Source organism: Centruroides vittatus, unplaced genomic scaffold (assembly GCF_030686945.1).
Source record: "Centruroides vittatus isolate TY-2023 unplaced genomic scaffold, ASM3068694v2 contig_120, whole genome shotgun sequence".
Classification (NCBI taxonomy): Eukaryota; Metazoa; Arthropoda; class Arachnida; order Scorpiones; family Buthidae; genus Centruroides; species Centruroides vittatus.
The window spans coordinates 1,927,028-1,950,376 of record NW_027120768.1 but is presented as its reverse complement, the minus strand read 5'-3'; the positions used below and the strand labels follow the sequence as shown (position 1 = coordinate 1,950,376).

Below are 23,349 nucleotides of genomic sequence, written 5' to 3'. Positions count from 1 at the left end.
TTTCAGCAATTTGAAAATTGTTATTATTCATGAATAATTAATTAAAATTTTTTCAGAAAATACGTCATTGAATTCTTTATTTAAAATGTACCAATTAAACACAAGTTATATCAACACGCTGTCTCCGATTGGTGATTTCGAATTACGTCATTATTATTAGTTTTGAATGGGCCAATTACAGTTATCGGTTCGTTTTTACGTAATGTAATTTGAATATTTGAATTGTAATGGAGTCTGTTTGTTTTGGGATTGGCATCAGTGTGTGTTACTTAAAAGGATTTCTTAATTAATGCTCGAAGAGGAGTAAAAAAAATGCTACTGAAGGTAGGGCAAAGGAAGACAGCTACTTCAAACACTGATGTTCCAGGTAGCGTTTCCATGGAGGGCGTTCAACAGAAAAATACTAAACCGCATGGAAACTATAGGGTCTTCTGACGCAGCCAACGAATCCTTAACTATTACGCCAAATTACATAAAAGTATGCACTGTCTCAACCAGTCGAACATACCTAAGACTACAACTTATAAGTCGCTTCATACAGCGATAATATAGATCACAATATATAAAATAGGAGTAAATGAACAAAGTTAACGCGTGTGCAGTCAGAGACTGGAGTTTAATTGATGAATGCTCGTAATACAACAATATATAAAATATTAATGTATAGACATACTTATCTATTTCAATATATAATACAGTCAAACCTGTTTTTATGCGGGGGATAGGGACCGCATTAAAAAAAACGCATAAAAAAAATCTCACGAAACTTCACGAATGGCTGTAAATAATAGTTTTCGCGACACAATTAAAAAATATTTTTTTATGCGGTCAACAGGGACCGCATAAAAAAAGTCTCACATAGAAAATAACTCAAAACCGTACGAAATAGAATTTATTGACAACAGATGTCAGCACTTGACTGCATCGTCTGGTCTATCGTCTGTTTTACATATTTTTGTCCAGGTGGTGTTTTGTTGACTTAAAAAGTAAATTATTTCATTTTTCGCATATTCATGCAATAATATTACTATAATAAGTGCATTTATGCTATAATAAGTTTATTTAGCTATAATAAGTCAACGTAAGACATGACGAATCGCACGAGACTAGTCGCCAACTATACCGCACAAATTAAAAATTCGCATTAAAAAAATCGCACAAATAAAAATCAACAATATATAAAATATTAATGTATAGACATACTTATCTATTTCAATATAATATTTACAAATAAAATATGGTTTTATTCAATTTTTTCGATCAGGTGGCGCTTCTATTGTAACTGCTATTAAGGCATGCCCAACCACCCCATCAGAGCAAGCAATAAGGCATAATTCAAAAATATATAGACACAGTGTGAAGTGTTACAAAAAGGGGATTTAGAGTGGATTTCGGAGTGGATATCTTTTTTATTAATATTAGGAGAATTATTGTAGAATGCAGTGACAAAGGAGCTATGGTCTATGTTATTTATACAATTGTAAATAACATTTACCATTGATATTGTGTTTACTCATGAGATGGAGAGTAATTAAAGTTGAGCCAGAAAAGGTTAGGAACAGACTAGGGAGAAAAGTATTAAAAGTCAGTTTTCATATTTACAAGCAGATAACACTGGACAACAATGATTTTGTTTCGAGCTCAAAATTAGCATATTCTTATGTATTTTCATCTGCTGAATTCAAAAATCACTATAAAAATGACCGATTAGCTCTTGCTTTGGGGCAGCGGTTCCCAACCAGTGGTCCGCAAGAGCTAAAATATGATCCGCGAATTTTATTCATTTTAAATTATAATTTAAAATGATTGACGTAATCTAAATAATACAAAATACACGAGAAAGGTTTTATAGTAAAATTTGTAAAAAAATGTTTCATTACAAAATAGTGAATCTTCAATTATTTCAAATTTTCGTTGGCGTTTTTCCTGTAAAACTCCTCAGATCAGCATATAATAAAAGTACACTCTATTATAGAATATATATTTTTCTGATATAAGATATTTCATTTATTTTTGTATAAAATTATTATACATGTAAAAACATTTATAAAGAACAGAACATCTGGTTGCAATTATCAAGTTTTCGACTTCACAATGTGTATACATTTACTACACTGTCGAAGAAAAAATGTCACTACATTGTAAATAGATTTTATGACTGTTTTTTGAACAGTTGTAGAATATCTCACTCTTGGTAGTGCTCTTGCTTGGTCAAGTCAAATTCCTGGTTTTGGAGTGAAGTGTAATATTATACCGGTTATACCAAAATGCCACGAAAATGTGTTAATTTAGTGAACAATTTTTGTTACATTTGTGGTGAAATAACATTTTCGTCACAGAAATCTGGCGTCTCTCGTGAAGACTGCTTATCACCATTATTTTGGTATGAAGGTAGAGGACCGGGATAAGTCATGGGCTCCACATATATGTTGCAACTCTTGTTCAGTTATACTACGAGAATGGCTGGAAAATAAAAAACAATCTATGGCTTTTGCTGTGCATATGGTTTGGCGGGAGCCTACAAACCATACAGATGACTGCTATTTCTGCTTCGCTCCACCTTTAAAGGCAGGATTGTCAAAGAAGAAAAAAGTAACAGTTCAATACCCAAATCGTCCATCTGCTATTCGACCTATTCCACATTCAGACAGTTTACCAGTTCCTACTCCACCTAAACATTATGAGCTTGAAGTAGAAAACGAAGACAGTATGGAAGACGAAGAACCCTACAAGCCTTCCAATATCTCATGACCCTGATTTTGAGTTAAAATATGATACACCACACAGACTGAGTCAAGTGGAATTGAGTGATCTCATTCGAGACATAGACTTGTCAAAGCAGAAGGCGGAACTTCTAGGGCAGGGATGGCGAACTTTTTCGAGTCCGCGTGCCATATTGTAAGCATACTTAGCTTTAAAGATGTTAATGCGTGCCAAAGTCTTAGACTTCGAATAATGATATTTAAAGAAATTAAACGAATACGCTTTAATTCGAATAAATGTAAAAAATCTGATTGAAAAAAAGATGGATAATCAGGTAATAAATAGAAAGGATGATTGAAAAAGACAGAAATCATATGATACATTACGTGCCAGATGATTTCTCTTACGTGCCACTTTGGGCACGCGTGCCATAGGTTCGCCACCCCTGTTCTAGGTTCAAGACTACAGCAATGGAATCTTCTCCAATGTGATGTCAGGGTCTGACAGTACAGAGAACGTCAGAGGAATCGGCTTCCTTTTTTTCAGAAGAAAAACAATCTGGTTGTTTGCTGCAACGTTAATGGCTTGATGAAATGTTTGAATTTGAACCATGTTCCAAGTGAATGGAGGCTATTTATAGACTCCTCCAAGCTTAGTTTGAAAGCTGTATTACTTCACAACGTCAACCGTCTTCCTTCTATTCCTGTTGGCAATACTGCTCACATGGCGGAGACTTATGCAAACATGACAGCCCTCCTTGACTCAATCAATTATGCTAAGCACGAGTGGAAAATATGTGGCGATCTAAAAGTCATCGCTGTACTCTTAGGAATGCAACTGGGGCACACTAAATACTGTTGCTTTTTATGTATGTGTGACAGTAGAGATAGGAAATCACATTACATTCAAGAGGACTGGCCTGCAAGAAACCTTGACTCTACCGAGAAAAATATCGTTGCCGAGCCTCTCGTGAACCCAAAAGATGTTCTTCTTCCACCCCTTCATATCAAGCTGGGTTTAATGAAAACTTTTGTCAAAGGTATGAACGAGAAAGGACAGGCATTTAAGTACTTAAGAGACAAATTTCCTAGATTGAGTGATGCAAAGGTTAATTAAGGAAGGTATTTTTGTTGGGCAACAAATTCGAAAACTTGTAAAGGATCACTTGCGTTTGACCAAGTTTTGGAGGGAAAAGAAAAGGAAGCTTGGGAAGCCTTAAAGGGATTCGTGGATTCTTAGGCAACAAAAGAGACGATAACTACACTCAGTTGGTGACAATACTTCTGGAAAAATATCATCAACTCGGTTGCAACAGGTCCCTCAAAATCCATTTTCTCCATTCCCACCTAGACTTTTACCCTCTTAGTTGTGGGACTGTCAGTGATGAACATGGGGAAAGATTCCACCAGGATATTTCTGTATTGGAACAAAGATATCAGGGCCATTGAAATGAAGCAATGCTTGCAAATTACTGCTGGTCTGTGTGTAGGGATGCTCCAGAACTCACTTACAAGAGGCAAGCCAAAAGAAAACGATCTCATGAAGTCACCACATGATTCTCTTCACACCGAACCACCTGCCAGGTATTCTATTAATTTAGAACTCTTAAAATGTTACTGTAATTTTAAAAAAATTCAAAAGCACTTTCAATGTTTTTAGCATATGCAATTAAAATGTATCGTTTTCTCTTATGCTGTTAAAATCACCTATTGTATACCGCAGAAACTAGAGCTAATAAAAATTTTTCTTTGTCATATTCAATTTTCTCACCCCAAAATTAGTAAGATTTCACTCATGAAATAAAGGAAACATTCAAAAACATTTTTTTTTTTTTTGTTGTCCAGTGTAATGAGTTAGAGGTTGACAAATAGAACAAATGTAAGATGGCAAGAACTCAAACAGTATTATTTTTAGTGACAATGATAGCAACGATACAGAATCTAAAAGACATGCTACTTGATATTTTAATCGTGTATATATATACACACCTACATATAAACAAGGAAAGATGTGAGAGGAGTAGGCTATCGATAATTCTGCATTCATATTCTACTTTTAATGGTGCAGAATATCTTATAAACTGCTAACATATATAGACACAATGCAAATGTCATAAGAAAAGCAATATCTTTGTTCCTGTGTGTCAAAAATACAAAGTGTATGACATCCCAAATACAGCTTATTATTACCGAATCAAATAAAAAAATTATGTAATTCACGTAGTATTAAAATTAATAAATTATTTGAAAAATAAAGTTTACCTTTATTCGAATTAAATTTCTGTGGATGTTTAAATGCATTAGAGGTTACGCTATGATTTTTCTAATTATATTGTCACAGATATGATACAGACCTACTTATTAAACAGATATACTTTACACAGACGGCCCACCAGTGGCCAAGCTGCTCCGTTCCCTGAATACTAGGAGGTCGGTTAGGGGTTCACGCCTCGCTTGGACGGGCTGGCCATGTGGAGTTTTCCGGGTTTTTTCCACGTCTGTACGGCTGAATAGGGATTAGTTACCCTTAAAAAAGACATCCCATAGGCAGATAGATCGCCCAAGTGTTGCGTCGTTGTAACTTGATAGCCATAACAGTGTACTGTACCAGCAACATTAGCGAGGTTGAGGCCGAAGTTTTTAAACGCGAAAACGTGTACGTCGGACGTTCAGCGCCACTTTCCTGTAAGCCTAGAAGTTTGACAATGGCGTTTGGAATGTCAGTGGAACCATGCTCGGCATTCCAAACGCAATTGTCAAACTTCTAGCCTTACAGGAAAGCGGCGCTGAACGTCCGACGTACACGTTTTCGCGTTTAACTCATACTGGTCCTTGATTCACTTAAGTAATCTATCGACTCTGGTTACAATAGAAGCGCTACTATAGAGCTACTGCTTGTCTATCTTTACAGAAAATAGATATAGAAAACTTAGAAAAGAAAAAGTGATAAAATATAAAGCTAGGCAAATTTAATTAATAATGAGTATAATAAAATAACAAATATGAAAATACTGGAATTATTTAAAATTTCATTTTCTAATAATGACTGTTTACATTAGGAAAAGAAGCGGTACAATATGGCTATCTTAGTGTTAATCCGTTCCCGACCCCCAAAATAACGCCTTTTTAAACCTTTTTCATACATAAAATTGCCTACAAATGCAATGTAATATTGTATATTATATATAATACAGTACTGTATTATACGTAATAAATTTTTCTTATTTTATTTGACTTAAGCGCCTTTAAAAACAAATTTTTGGATGTATATATTACATCCAAGAATTTATATTTATATTACATGAATGTTAATCACAAATCAACAAAAACCTTTAAATAACGTCATACGTCACTTATCCGAAAATATAACGCTCATTTATTTTGTTTAAAAAATGGTCACTAGAGGGCAGGATTTATTTTTAACTTAAAAACTTTTTTTTAAAATTTGTTCTTTTAATATGTAAACATTTTAATTGTATGTTATAAAATAGTACATATTTTAAATTTTTTTACTGTAATTAATTTTAATTTATCTTTGAAAAAAAAATACAACAACACGGTACGCCATCTCGTTTCTAAAATTGTTATTAAAATAAAAAAATATATTATAAAATAAAATAATTTATAAATACATTGCGAAACAATAATTTCCATATTTAGTATAATAAATATCGAAAGGATTTCGTAAACTAAATTAAATATTTTTCGAAATCCGATGAAGCCAGGAAAGTTTAAAGAATTTATGCGAAAATAGTTTGAAAATATAATTTATTTTTCTTTCTCAAAAATTTTGTTTTTTACTCTTTTAATAACGTAAAATGGTATTGTGATGGACAAACCATTCTTAAATTAAATAATATTTAAGTCAGATTATTCAAAAAATATAAAAGTACAAATTCAAATAATATTAAATATTTAAGAAAGATTTGTATGTCTTCTTGGCGGGTTTGTATATAACAATAAAGGAATATTTATCCGTGGTAGAATAATTATGAACACTCCCAAGTTACTCATACTACTTCACGTCTCTGTTCTGATTTATTGTAAAACTAGAAGATGTGGACAAAGCCCACTTGTGACGTTCGAGATGGCAAAGAAAAATGGTAAGATTTGTTTCATGGCCTGTTATAATCAATTAATACTAATTATAAATGTCTCCCCTCTGCTTTGCGGATGCCGAGAGGCCTTTTTGCTTAGACATGATAGGCAGACATCGAAACCTGAAAGGCCTATTGCAGCATTTTCAACCGGGTCCAGTATCCGCCATTCAATGCGGAATCCGGGTTTGCGGATAGTAGGTGATAGGGTATCTGATCAAACCCCATAAAAATATTCTGGATTAACTTGGATTTCAACCCGAGTTCCACCAGAAAAATGCGGACGTAATTTATGGACAGCTCCTTACTGACGTGATAAACAGGGGAACCATCTCGTAAACAATCGGTCATCTCTAGTATTGTGACGACCATCGTGTCGTCAATGTCCCCCACGTGTTGCCTTTCTTGGCAGGGCTGCAAACATCTAGCAAGATAATGATTTGTCACATACAGATAGGGTTTATCAAGAATGCTTCTGTGAGATCGTCACACTTGCTTGGCCTACTCGGTCTCCACGTGTAATCCATCGGACATTCGTGGATCCAGATGATACATCGGGTTCGACCATCTACAAGTGTGAGGGATCTGGAGCGACAGTTGCAACATCTGTAGGAAAATTTGTCGCAAAATAGCATACAATAAATGTATGCCTCCGTGTTCAAGCGTATTATATGTATCCAGGCAAAAGAAAGTCCAACAGGGTATAAAAATTGCTTTGAATTGTACCACTGCTATGTCTACTTGTTATAATATTGTAATCACTTATTGCTATGGCCGTTATGTTCGCACTAAAATTTTAATTCGAGTCCAACGCTTCCTTGGTGTAATTATTTGTCAATGAGTGTGTTATAAATACTATTAAGTTTTACTTAAATTATTATTAGTTGATTGCCCATCATATACGACGGGATATATAAAACACTATTGCAAATTCATAGTTGTACAGTTCACTTACCTGCTTCACTATAAAATTTACGGTTAATGTTACCCTAGGATTTAAGATGGCGGCGAGGGAAATTTTTCTCTATGTTGGAGACTGCGACGGGGAAAAAATTTTTTCCTCGATTCAAGATGGCCGCGTTTCCGGCCGCCATCTTGAATTTCTCTGCAGACTCCGCGGACGTTAACCGAAATAACAAAAAAAAAAAAGAACTTTTTTACTCACTTTTCGATGGTGGTTGCCTACTTCTTCCTACTTTTTTTTTTTCCTTTCCGATCCATTCTTTTTTCGGTTTTGCCAGCCTCGATACTTTCCTTTTCTCTTGGTGCGGCTCTTTTCTTCCCTGTTCTTTTCGATTCGGCTGCTCTTTTATTCGTCGATTGGCGTTTCCCTCCGTTCGATTTATTACTACTTGGCCATATAAACGACAGAATGCAACCCCAAGAAATGTGGCCAAATCTACTTTTAAATGTTCCTTCAAAGGCAGAAATCTTCGTTCCGCACTTACTACATCGCCAGAAACGGCTTTCTCTATTACTCCGTTAATATAATTTGCATTTAGAATCGCACGGAATGCAAACGGACTCGGTCGGCTGTATGCCTAATTTTACAGCAAATTTCAATGCGTTATCGATACGGAGAGGCAAACCTAGCTCCAAAAAGTCGTCTTCCATTAACTTGTGGAAATCACGGGTGGTGCAACTCGACCGAAATTCGTCGTTGAAACTCAAATCGGCAAAACTACTCATTATCGAACAATTGGCAATAAACTAAACGCGGGGAGGTGGGAAGGAAAAAAACTGAAATATCATAACGAGAAAAAAAAAACAGCAATTATTCCAACACGCAATTCGTCGCAACACTGCAGTAAACGATTCCAACTGGAAACTAGTCGATTTGCATAAAATTGCCCAGAAAGGAACAGAAATCATGTCGTAGATTATGCATTTGCATATTCGTTCGTAACACCCCTACGTATTTCCCGCCGATTTAACTCTCGCACTACGTTACGAAAAAGCTCCCTCTACCGTCACAAATATACACTACCGTCTCCATTTCGAGGTTACAGGAAACTCGGCCACGTCGAACGCATGGTAGAAACCGAAAGAAGGAAAAAAAATCCCCACGTCGTCGATGTCTCGACTCTAGGGAAAAAATTTTTTCCCTGTCGCAGTCTCCAACGTAGGGAAAAATTTCCCCCGTCGCCATCTTGGATCCTAAGGTAACATTAACCAAATTTACAATGAAATCTTTACTTTCATAATTGTATTGTGCATAACAAAACTTCTAATGAATGGAAATGACTTTGTTTAAAATAAAATAAAATAAAATAAAATAAAATATGGCCTAGATCATTTATGCCTATAATAAACAAAGTAAAAAAACTATATAAATTTAAGAATATAAGTAGTGTTACCACCCGTCCGGTTTCCACCCGGACAGTCCGGGAATTGACTCACTGTCCGGGTGAACTATTAATTTTGTCCTGGAATTTCGTAGAAATTGTGAAATTTCGATGAAACGAAGTTCTTGTAAATCTACACTATTTTAACAGCAAAAGATCTCACACTGACTGAAACTCATCTGCCATTTCGCCATGTTACTCTGTTTATGCCGACGTGTGGCGCGCAACATACCTTCTGGCGACCTTTTTTTTTTATTTGCTTGTACGCCTGTACACGTCTTGTATAGAACTGAGTTGTCAGTTCTTTCTTTTTTAATTTAGGTTACTTACGTTACTCCTAAGTAAGTCCCTAGTCCCTAACTGTAACTGATTTAGAACCGGCATGCACCTTATTTTTCGCATTATAAAATGACTTTGCGCATGCGTCAGGAACTTTTGTTCGAACAAACCTGACTTGCCGTCCGGGTCAGCGAGTTTGAAAAGGTGGCAACACTAAATATAAGCATATATTAAGTAAACAGGGAAAGACTTTCTACCAACCGTGATAAAATCTAAGTTTCCAGGTAGAAATTTCGGTTGAAAATAATTAACATTCCAGTTGTAGGCTCACTAGTGATCAATCGGCTAAAACTACTGAACACTGGTAATTAGTCGCATCTTTTCACCTCGCCAACAAACTGGTCACGTGGAATTTTCTGAGATTTTTCATGTTTATGGGGCGATTTTCCGTAGAAAGTCCTCTCGAGAAGCACTCCTCCTTTGTTGTGTGTTGTCCGTGTGTTGTGTTGTCTTATTCCATCAATCCAATCCTGCTGTGCACTTCAGTGCTTCCAACAGCTTATTGGTAGATTCCCCTACCCTTTCTTTGGGAAATATTCACATTTCCCCGCCTTTTCTCTGTGATTACTAAGACTAGAACGTTTATTTAGGTACTTTTTTTTAAAACTCTTTCCACCCTGTGGGCACTAAGAGGGCCTCTTATAGCGAGCCCATTATGGGTTCGGCCAGGCCCACAATGGAGCGGCTGGGTGGTGAGGGACGGGGACCGACATATCCGGACGGACCACCCCCCGAAAAATTCCTGGGATTTTTCGACCCGTCCGGATTCGATCCCGGGTCCCCCAGGGCGGCAGGCTGCTAACCTTGACCGCTCGGCCATCCGGCCGCTATTTATCTAGCTACTAAAAATCATATACAGAAGTTATAACTTTTTGCAATATGTAATGCAATATTACCGGTATTTCGGAAAATTCCCGTACAGTGGCATCATTGGTGCACTTTCTAATCAAGGTCTGGATACGATACCGTACTGTGATGTATCGCGGCAGTCGCCATATTGGGTCCTTTCACGCTGTGTTTACGGTGTTTCTATAGCGAATTTAGTTATTTGTTTTTATTATTTTAATTAGTTAAATTTCTTGTTATCTATTTTTTAAGAATGGTTTGGTATTGTAAAAATTCCTCAGCCAAAAGTGTAAGAGTGTTCCGTTTTCCAGCTGACTGATCCAGAAGAGTGATGATTTAAGAGTTAATATAAGTAATAGTTTATTAATGATATGTACAGAACAACCAGATATATTAGAATTGAATAATAATAATAAATTTTCATGGTAATAATTGAAAAAATGCTGCTATAAAGATTTTTTGTCTCAAGTTGACATTTTATTGTTTGAAAATGTATTCAACTTTCTTAATATATAATACATTAAGAAAAAACATGCCCTACTTACAATATAGAATCTTTTTTGAACACATGTTTTTAGGGCATTAAACGTTGCTTTTTCAGATAAAAAAATACATTTACCAAAGGAACCACATAATATCGTCATAAGAAATATTCACAATTATTTTCATTTTCTAGTTGATGTTTTCCTTTAGCAGGAACAACAGCCATACAAGAGGCTTAAATATATTCAATAAGCATAATTCAACTAAAATTTACTGCATATTTTATAATTTTTATTGCTTTTATAACTTCATCTATTGATAGAAACAATGCTATTTGCTGCATATACTATCTTTTAGTGTAAACATGTTGCATTTATACGTCAGAGTAACCTCTAAATGAAAAGATACGCGATTTGAAATTATAAAAGGAATTCCGTGAAATATATACCGTGACCTTGGAACTAAGGAACTAATATGGTGGCTCCATAGTAAACATTCGTGTCCTGGCCTTGTGTTTATAGACTTGTGTTCTAAGCCACTAAGAAGTGCCACCATACGGCTAACGGTACATAACGTTACAGCTAGGTAAGCAAACCAATTGGTTTGCCATTAGTTTGCTTACTCAGTTAAAGTATAGGTGCCGTTGTCTGCTAAATCAGCTTCACCAGACAGCGCCACCTGTAGTTACTAAGTTTGAAAGAGATATTTAATTTGAAAAGTATAATCATAACAATTGCCAGGATAATGTTCATTGTAACAAATTACTATTTTTGGGGGGTAATCAATTTAAATGTAATGTAATATATTTTGATTGGTTGATTATGAAACAATGTCTAAATTAAATTTCATTTCGTAACAAGGTATTAACTTGAAGTTTATTAGGTAAACCGAAAATGTTATTTTATTCAGAATTATATACGTTCGTTGTGTAAGCAATTATTTTTAATCAATAAAAGGCTAATTTATAAATAATTTATTAATAAAATAAGCTTTATAATATCATAAACTTAGGATAAATTAATTCATGTGACTTATTTAATTTTGCATTAATTAATTACAATTAAAATGATACTTAATTGTATATTTAAATTTAAATGTTGTAACCGATTTTAAGTGATTTTATTTTAGTTTTAATGTAAATCAATCTAAATATTTGTGATTCGAGAATGTAATTAATTATAATTTATATATATAATTATAATTAAGCTATTAGGAATCAATTTGTAGTGAATATTAAATTATTTTATTATTTATTAGGAAAATTAATATAGAGAAATTATTTTCGATGCTGTATATAATCCAATTATTCCTAATTCAGGTGAATTGGATTCAGAAGTAGTGATGGGACTGTTGAACAGACAACCAGTCGCTCTTGAAGAATTTGTTAGTGTCTTGAGATCATTCCACGATTGTGTTCGATTTGGCGATGGAACTAGATTCAAGAAGGTCAAATATGTTTCAAATATATTCAAAAATAATCGAATTTAAATAATAATTCAAATTAAATTCTTATTACAATTAGCCAATTCGTTCGATTGTACAGGTTCGATTGTATTTAATTTAATTATGTCTCAATTTGAACTTATTTAAGTAAATCGAAGGAATAAAGTGATTTAAACTGATTCGTCACTTAAAATTTTATTTATTTTATGACATTTATAAAATAAATTGACATTTTACGTAATGTTGCGTTTTTTTCATATATTTTATGTATTATTATTTTGTTAATAAGATTAATTAAATAAATTATATTTGCTATATTTTTTTAATTAATTAGTAATAGAATGTATTTAATAATTAGTGAATTTTTAATGGTGAATTGAAAGGGGTGAGAGCTCTACGTCCGAAACGGAGACGAAGCGACGGAGTCCTTCCTCCTTTACGAATCACGGGATGATTATCAAGTGATGTTGAAAGCTCCCAAACATCTTTAAATTCTAAAATTAAAATATGTAAATTAAAAACTTACAGAAATTAAATTAAATTTTAAAAAAAAGTAAGTGTTGGAGAACGATTCGTAGATTAGTTTTATAAGTTAACTCTCGAGAAATTCGAATTTTTAAAAAAGTTTCCTCGTTATAAACTCAAGTTTTATTCGATAAGAAAATATCGAAATTGGCCAATTGGTAATCTTTTTAGCATCGCTTCTAGTGATGTAGATAAATGCAATTAAATTTTAAAATTGAATCAAATAAGCAACAGATATTTATAGAATAAATTTTTAATGTTATTTTTCATATTTAGGATGCTTTAATATTTATTTATTTTCTTAGAAAAGTTATATTATTTACGAGAGTTCATTCATTTTAATGGGTTCGATTCATTAGCACTCTTTAAAACCACCATTACTACTTACTATATTAAATAGCATTTATAGCAGCCATAACTGAATATACCCGCCAAAAAGTGGGCATTTAATATATATATATATATATATGTGTGTGTGTGTGTGTGTGTGTGTGTGTGTGTGATAAATTTATACATAATATATGTAATGTTTTATTTTAATTATATAAAATCAATTAAAATTTTCCAAAATATTCAAGTGAATTTTCTGAGTAATGCTCCCTCCCTCCGCTGCAAAATTAATTTTTCTGAATTTCTCTTCGAATTTATTGTTATTTTTTAAAAAATAAAATACAAAAAAAAAATATAATTTCTAATTTATTTTAAAACTTAACTATTAAATACCGAAAATTTTGTATGATTTTAATACATTAAACAATTTGTACCGTTTAAAGCCGCCATATTGTTTTAGGTAGCGTTGTAAGCGACGCGCTGATAACGACTCGCGACGCCGCAAACTCATAATTATACAACTGTTTAAATTATAATTATTATAAGAAATAAAGCGCTGTTTTAATAGGATTTCGCTCAATATTAGTTTTATTTTGAATTAAATTTTAAATGATAATTTTTTCCGCGTGTTTTCGTTGGATGCGCGTCGCGTTACTCGGCGAGAAGCACTTGACCGCGTTTTAAAAGTTCCTAAACGTTTTATAACAGATTGTAAATTATTTATTTATTTTATTAATTAATAAAAATTAAATTATTATTTATTTATTTAAAAAAGTATCTTGAAGTGTAAAATTTAATATTAATAAATGAGAATTAAAGAGAAATAATAAAGTGGCTCGTCGCGTTTGGCGCGCGCCATCATAGCGTAACAAAACGTTTCTACTTACTTTGCACATCGAATGGGGGATTCTTGAAGCCATGAGAAGTATCAGAAAATATGATGAAAATTATTAAATTTAAGCATAAGAAATTGAAGAGAGCCATTTTGTAAATTATTTAATTTATCTGCAAGAATAAAAATTAAAATTAATATTTAAAATATTAATTTTATTAAAATTAATATTTTTTAAACATTTAAATCGAAATATTCTCTCACCCTTTAGACTTTCGCCCGCAAATGACGAGTAAAAAGGCATGTAATTGGCTTTAAATACTCCAATCGAATCACGTGACTTAAACCAGCTTATGGAAATCTTCGTTATTTAATCTACTTACATTGAAATATTCGAATAAAATAAATTAAAAGAGGATCAAAATGACAATTTTTGACAGTAACGTCGCTAATTTAAATTTAATCTGATTTTATTGTTCGTTTCTGCTTGGCATTGTATACATTTCACGTCAATTTGACGTCATCTCTCTGGTTTTACAATGATAAATTGGAAAGAATGACGTGAAATTTAGCAAGGTGAATTAATTAATTTAGTTTCCGACGTTTGGCGCTGTAGTCGCATCTTGCAGCAAAATGGCTGTATAGTGCATTAAGAAGGGACGATTTAATCGTATTTTTCAATTTTTCCATCTTTATGAATTTAAATTATCAAAATAGACGACGGAATTTGAAAATCAATTTACGTACTTTTATTCAAAATACAGTTTTTAGTGGTAAAATCAAAATTAAATTTAAAAAATAATAATAATAATAACATGTATGCAGCGTAAAGCGTTAAAATTTATAATAAATTTACTCTTAATTTATGAATAATACATAAAGTTGCCACGTAAAACGGTATATATATATATATGCTGTATTAAAATAGAAACATGAAACTCGGTCACATGCAACATGCAGCTTACATTGTCACATTCAACAATTTGCATGTGGCAATGTAAGGTTTCATAAGTACAAACTCTGTAAAACTCACTCCAAGGAAAAATTCCAAATTGATACTTCTTAGACTGACCATAATATCTGGTTGGGCAAGCGGTTCCGTTCCCTGAACACTGGGAGTTCGGTCGCAGTTTCGCGCCTCGCCAGAACGGACTGGCCACGTGACGATTTTCGGGTTTTCTCCACGTCTGTAACGCCTGAATAGGGGACAGTTACCCTTAAAAATACTTCCCGGAAGGCATCCCTAAGGGAGATCGTCCAAGTGTTGCGTTGCCCTAACTTAACAAACAAACGTAATATCTTTATGTCTAAACGTGGTGGGACGAGTCAACCCAAGCATATTTTTCAAATGAACTAACTTATCAGTGAGTGGACAAAATCACTAAACACTAGTAGCTGGTCGCGGATTTGCACCTGGCCAACTGTGGAGAACTCGCCGTCCACGTGGAGTTTTCGGCGTTTATTTCCACGTTAGTAACACCTAAATAGCGGCCAGTTTCCTCTAGAAAGTCCCCCGGGGCATCCCCTCGGCAGTGTCGCGTTGTCGTATACAAATAAACATCAAACTCGTCGCAGTATGAGATGGCCGAGGCGGTTAATCTGCAAGCCTATTGTTCTGGGGTATCCGACATCTAATCTTGGCGTGTCAAAAATCTCCAGAAATTTTTCGGGGTGGTCCCGTATATATCGAGCTTCGTGGGGCGCTGGCAAATTTGAATTAGAGGGTCTCATGTACTGTACAGTGTCGATTTCAAATATTTTTCTTCCAGGAGTTTTTTGGGAATCCCCATTCGTTTCTTAACGCAACATCTGGCAGGCTAAGATACGCGCGCAGACATCTTGTTACACACTGGTATAGAATATACTGAATTGTGATTGGTCGATTTTGAATCGTCTCCGATTTTCGTCGGCGCACAATTGAAAACCGAGTAATAGACTATTAAACCAATAAACATTCACGTACTAAAAGTAAAACGAATAGCTATTGGCTCTGTTTTTTTTTTTTTTTTTAGTTTCTCTGCCTTACAGGCACTAAAAGGCCTTTCTTCAAGCCAATCACGAGTTCGGGTAGTTAGAGACGGGCCCAAAATATCCAGACCATCCCATAAAAATTCCACTTTGGGGGACCGGAGTCGAATCTTGCCCCAAGTGATAAGTTATGTATGATTTTACTGCCTAGATGCCCTAGCCTTAATTACTACATATAAAAATTTTACGTCAGTAGCCTGAAATTTTTTATTAGTAATATAAAAGATTATTTATAATGTAAATAAAACCACATTACTACTTTGTTAACTGTTAATCCTGTAGTTTACTTCTACAAAATTATAATAATGGCATCATTAAATTTAATTAAATGGTTAAAAATTCAATTATAATTATAAATATTTTGTAATACGGAAATTACTTAGCATTGCTCTATTCTACAGTAAATGATAAGTGCAATCCCATTAAATGGAAAATTATTTAAATTTCAGCTAATTTATATAAAGATACCAAAATTTAACAAATTAATTAATGAACTTTATTAATTTTTAATCAAATTTAATTAACATAATTTAAAATGTACATTATTGTTTGATGATGTAAAGCAAAGCAACACATGCCAATGAAGGATGCCTCCGGAAAGACTTTTTACAGGAAATTGGCTCCTATTTAGGTTTTCATTAACTCTTTCCGGCCTGTGGACACTAAGACGGCCTTTTTCTAGCGAGGCCCTCTTAGAGTCCATAGGTTCGACCGGATGGTGAGGGACGGGGCCCGACATATCCGGACGGATCACCCTCCAAAATAACTCCTGGAGTTATTCGACTTGTTCGAATTCGAACCCGGGTCCTCCAGACTGGTGTGCTGCCACCCTAACCGCTAAGCCATCCGGTCATACCCGTATATAGGTGTTAGACACGTGAAGAAAATCCGAAAAACTGCATGTTGGTGAGGCGTAAACCCGCGACCAACTAGCAGTGTTCTCGGGTTTTATTCAATGATTTGCATATATTATGGATTTATATAGATTTTATGCAGTCAAACCGCCAATAAGGACAACCTGTGAACAGCGACCATTTTCCCGGACTTTTTTGAACAAAAATGCATACAGAATAACCTCCAAAAGACGAACATTTTTTATGTTCCCATCAGTGGCCGTTCTTCAGAGGTTTAACTATATTTTTACATAAACAATTTCAAAGTATTAAACAACATATATTTCAAATTGATGAAAAATGACGTGAAATTATATATTATTTTATAAAATATACACATAAAATGGTTACAAACAACCTCTTATGCTCCATTAATTATCAACACAAATTTTAATTTTTCTCATACTCTACTCAGTGTGAATTAGGGCTTTCCTAATTCCCTAGGCACTGAAGATTAGGGCCTATCGTACATAATTTTACATCACAAACTAATAACATTTACTTGTAGGTATATTGCAGTATTTGTAAATTGATGCGTAATTGCAACGTTAAAATTGATAAATTTTGATGCCCGAGAGTCTGGGCCCTAGGCATACGTCTCACGAATCTAGTGGTTAATCCGGCACTGGTGTATTGCATATCTTCTATGTTTGGTGATTGGAAGTAGTTCTTGATTGCTGATGTTAGGTCTTCTTCTATTGTTGTAGGATAGAGGAGAAACATTTTGTCCATTCTTACGCGATGTACTGTACATAGGAACTTTATGGCACTCTGCATGAGTGCCATATAGTTCCTATGCACGAGATTGCCTAAGAATAAGGTATACAATTTGCTTTAGCAATCTGTGACGGTTTTAAGCATCACACTTCATGAAATTTTACTCTTCAAAGACCATACGAAACGTCATATTTTACACATGAAGTATGAAGTATACGAGTGTGGAGACTACAAGAGTATGACCATAAAGTTCGTGCATATAATATGGAGAAAGAAAGTTTAAAATAAATAAACTTTATGACATTTTATTTTAATTCTGAAAAAGTTTGAGGGTGTATTGTATACATTATTACTAAAAATATTCAAGTTTTCAATACGTATTTTGAATCAATGATGAGGGATAAAATTATAGAAAAATAGTAAATTTCATAAGTGATTGTTCTGTTTAAAGAGAAAATAATGATTACAGCTTATATTCTACAAATGAGGACTGGAGAGAATAACTAAATGGATATACTCAAAATATACCGGCTTCAATAATTGGTTTCGTTTATGGTAATAACTAAAACATAAATAAACGTTTTCCAGATTACTTTAATAGGAATTACGTTCCTTAATTGTAATTAAAGTAATGTAAGATTGATAATTACCATGAATTATTTAAGTAATTAAAAAGACCTCCCGGAAGGCATCACCCCTAGGTAGATCGTCCAAGTATTGCGTTGCCGTAACTGAACAAAACAAACAATTAAGTCTTCACACGAACAAAAAACTGCTAATGAAAGATCAAAACTTGCTAAAAATAAATCCTCTGCGGTTTTCTTACAATAGTCATTATTCGGATATATTTACTAAAATATAATAGGCCCTATATTGGGTGCCTCAAAAGGGTCCATATCTCATCAAGCATTCATAGTGTGGAGTGTTGAGTCTTGAGCATGATAAAACAGTCAACACTCAGAACAAAAAACATTTAATTATACAAAAATTGGGTATACAGCCAGCAAGGGAGCGTTGATGATATCCACAATATACGACTGGTGGTATCCGGTCCAACTTATTTAGAAATTTCAAACCTAGTCTATCCTTTCCCTACTCACTTGGTCTCTCTGTCCCTCAAGCAGTTCCTTTGTTTACTTTTCACACAGGAAAAAAGATATCCCATGCTCCTCTACATCCCCTATATATAGACCTTGCTATATATACGTCACCTGTAGCGTCCCCTTGTGTTACATTTAAATACACAAATTAGGAAAACAAAAATATAGAAAAATATTATAACAACCACAAACATTTACACGGACAGCACATTAATAATAAACATGAATAATAATAATTTTAGTATAAAAGAAACATCACATGTAAACGTTTACGAAATAAATACATCATGGTGGATACCGCCACAATAGAGTATGACATTTAACTGAATGTCCAGTATGCACCGATGATTTTCCCTGTTTATGATAAACTCGCTTCTGATGTGTGGGTGTAATGCGCATATATACACACACCCACTCAAAATTGAAATCGTTTATACTAAATAAGTGGATATATATTAGAATATTCCTCAATTCTTTATCATTATGATGACTAGAATCTATTTATTATTCAAAATGTGTATCGATACCCATGATTAGTGGATACCCCCCAGAACACTAGTAATTGGTCGTGGGTTGGCGCCTGATCAACGGGTTGAGACGTGATGTTTTGTGGGGTTTCCTCGCGTATATGACACCTAAACAGGGGCCAGTTTCTAATAGAAAGGCCTCCTGGGAGACGTCTTCGAAGGTCTTGACAGACCCATCACAAAGATCATTACAAAGCGTTCTTTGGGTGTGTTATAGAGATATCATGTATGCTTATAACTTGTACACTATATTAGAAAAGGGAATTTTCAGTTTGTTTATAATATTGGGCCTTCGAACTTAAGAGGCCTCCAACATGAATTATATTAATAAATATTAGGTGGAGCATTAAAGGGGCCCCGAAATCAGTTGGCGGTAAGACCTCTAGTTCTGTTAATTCATCATTTAAAAAATATACATAAAAAATATGTTTATAGTGCTCTAACCATATTTTATTTGCCAGGGAATTTTGTTAATTTTATGAAATATGTTTTTCGTTTCTTCAAGTTTCTTCGAAATTGTATCCCATGACGATGGACACAAATTAATTTATGAATTTTAAAAAATAAGACTTAATCGTACTTCCTACTTACTTTTTTTTTGCTCTTTTTTAATTATATATTTTTTAAAAATTCTAATTATATAATAAATCAATTATAAACAACATATAACATACAACATTTAATTGAGAATGCAAGAAAGTGTGGTATGATATTTTATGTTTATTATTTTTCTCTACTTAAAAGAAAAACTATAAGAGGATTGGTGAATAAGGCAATGCAACACATAAGTGATTTGCCTTATCCATCAAGCCCCTATTTAGATTTAATACAATATGAGAGAAACGTCACATGTACAGTACGTATGCTCGTGTACAACAACACATTAATGAGGTAATTATATTTAAATTACACATATAGTCTGGTCTGTTGATTGAAATTATTATTTACATAATTTATTACATAGATTTTATTAAAATATGTCTTCTCTGCATAGTAACTTCCCTTTTATTATTATTTTATTAAGTGCCGCACTCCTTTACTGCAGAAATTTCACGCAATGAATGTTATACGTCAGTGTTTGAATTAGTTTGCGGATTATTTTTAATGATTAACATCAATTTAATGTTATTTTATTTAATGACAAGCTGCTATAATAGCTTAATGTGTAGGAAAATATCATACGATAAGCATCTTTCACCACAAAATAACCTCCTTCTCCTCCATATCATATTTAATTTCAAAACGTGAGGCCCGTTATGTGTAAATCAGGCCCAATTAAATCTCGCGTGGAGAATGATTGGATCGATAAAATAAGGCAAAGCAAAACTTGGGCGATTTGTACCCCCACAGGGGGCGTTCTTTAAGAAACAGGCCCCTTATTTAGGTGTACTGTACATACGTGAAGAAAACGGGGAAAACCCGCGACAATCTTGTTGAAAAGGGGACGAATAGAAAGAAAATATCCACCAAAAAATGTAAATTATTTAAATAAAAATAAACATTTAAAATAAGTTAAACACTTATAAACACTAAGTTTACTTGTTAAATATTGTCGATGATTAAAGTACGTCCGTAACGCTCTATAATCGATTTGTGAGCATAAATAACGACCGAAAAAATGGGGAAGAAAATAGTGATTATCTAGAAACAATTAGGGAACCTATTATTAGAAAAATAATCCAGAAAAGAAGAAACGTTTGTCGTCAGTAAGTTACCTGTATACACTTTCATCTGTAACTACCGAATGATTAACCTTATTGCTTTGTTATTAAACTAATTTTTTCCTATTTAATACCTCAAGTTATATCACTTAAAATCTATTGTTAGTATACAAAACAAAGAATTGTTCCCCGAAAAACCTTTGTAAATAATAATAATAATAATTAAACGTGGAATAAATATTTAACAATGTACTTATCTTCAATAATTGATTGTGAACAGTTGAATGTAAAATTAAAAATTACTTTTTCTTTATACTTATTCATGTAAAATATGAATAGAAAGAAAAATAAATAAGATAATAATGAAACTTTTATAAATATTTTCGATTAAATTTATGTAAATAATAATACAAAACTGAAATAAGAAAATATTTTTTCTTTCCATTTATGTGGAAAGAAAATATGGAATTAATAAATAATAATAAATAATAAATATAATAAATATAAAACATAATAATTATTTATTTATTTATTTATTTATTTTGTATTGAATAATAAATTAAATAAAATTAGAAACTATACATTGGTTAACTGATTTTTGTGCATCGACAAGAACAGAAAATTGGCCTCCACTTAGAGGTGGCTGTTTATTAAAGGTTCGAGTGTATTATAGCATTATAAAGATAAAAGATTAAGATTACAAATAATAGAAATGAGTGAGAATTTTGTAGTCTCTTTTTACTTATTTTGTATATTTTATATAAATATCATTTAAAATTTTTAAGTTTTCCAAATCTGATCTCGACTTTCATTTATATAATAACTCCGTTTTCGAGAGATTAAGGAAGAACAGAGAGAGAGAGACAAACGGATGGACGAACAGACGCCAGTGGGAATTTATGCAAATTTTTGAAAATTGCAGCCTAATGTGTATGCGTTATTTACATAGAAAATATACATATATTTTCGGAAAGTTGAAGTTTTCATCTTTTTTATGAATAAAAATTTACTGTCAAGTGTTATATAACATTGTTAAAATATTATTAATAATAAAAACACATTTCCTAATAAGGTTTTGTATCAAGATGATTTTATACAAGTGTTATTGTAGCAAGAGGATTTTATACAGATAGGTTATTGCACCCATAGAATTATACGCACATGAATTATTCTATCCACGAGATTTTATACAAATAAGATATTGTATCAATGGGCTTTTGTACCCATAGAATTTTTTTTTATTATTATACAGACGAGCTATTATATCAATGGGTAAATAAACCCGTGGTATTTTCTACACGTGAGCTTTTGTTTTATGAGAATTCCCTTTGAATTTCTATCCTAAAACCTATAATTTTATCAACGACTTTTATTTTAGGTTTTCCTATACTAAAATTAAATAAATTTATACAAAATGTATAAGATTCTATTTTTCGATTTATTTTTATATTGATTCTTTTCTATCGATTTCCTTGTTTTACGCTTCGATTTTTTCCCTTAAAATTTGCAATTTTCGTGTCTTAAACGCAGGAAATTGAAACTGAAACAACATTAAATGCATCAATAATTTTACTTTTTTATTCAGAAATCCAATAAATTTGAAACACTTGACTTAAAAATTAAAGTAACATACAGTAGAGAGTCGTAAATCGGAATCAATTGGGGACTGGGGTTGTTCAGATTAGTGATTTGTTCCGATTACCGATTATGTACGAAAAAATATATTAACCTGTCCGATGTTCAAATTTTTCTCCGTTGCGTGTCGCTTCGTGTTGAATTTTCATCTATTTTAAGCCTAACGAAAATTTTTATAATAATAATCGAGGCTATCGTATCGTTAAAAATTATTTCTTCATTTTGTACAAACAAAATAAATATATTGAAGAATATAAAAACATGAAAATTATACTTTAGAAGTAAATCTAGTATGAAAAACGTTCGATTCAGCACGACACAGTCCGACTGAAAATCGTTCCGATTACCGGGGTTCCGATTAACGACTCTCTACTGTATTTTAAGAAGCTGCTTTACTTGTTCATCATTTAATAAAATATGGTAAATTGTTTAAAATATTTTAATGATATGAAATGGAAGGCATACAATATACACTTTCTGTTATTTTTTTCGGTAATTTAAATTTTTAAATGTAATAATTTAAAAAATAATTTAATTATGATAAGTTAAACAGAAAATCTAAAAAAAATAGAAAAAGTTCACATAGTTTGCGATTTGCGACAAACGAGTAGCGACAACGCGATAATAGCTGCGATGTTTTAAATGCGACTCGACATCAATTGACGAAAATGTCGCAAAAATTGACAATATTCTAACATGGTTACAAAATTATCCAAGTGAAATCATCAATTATGCAATTTTTACAATGAATTGAACTTACTAAAGAAACTTTGTTTTAATGCTTTTTATAGCGATTATCGCAAAAGGATTTGCAGAGAAAGCGAGAGAGGTAAAAAAAACAGAAAC

General features: G+C 32.9%; 1 long non-coding RNA gene across 2 annotated transcripts; it reads right to left on the bottom strand.

The window, feature by feature from the left end:
* Positions 1–12,022: 12,022 nt before the first annotated feature.
* LOC136983849 (uncharacterized) lies at positions 12,023–21,085 on the bottom strand. Of its 2 annotated transcripts, XR_010882113.1 has the most exons (5): positions 20,923–21,085; positions 20,747–20,848; positions 14,207–14,320; positions 13,998–14,115; positions 12,023–12,749 (listed from the first exon to the last, which is right to left on the bottom strand). It is a non-coding gene; the product is annotated as an uncharacterized lncRNA (long non-coding RNA). The 2 variants fall into 2 exon arrangements; XR_010882114.1 differs by having other exon boundaries at positions 14,207–14,317; positions 20,747–21,085.
* Positions 21,086–23,349: the final 2,264 nt, after the last annotated feature.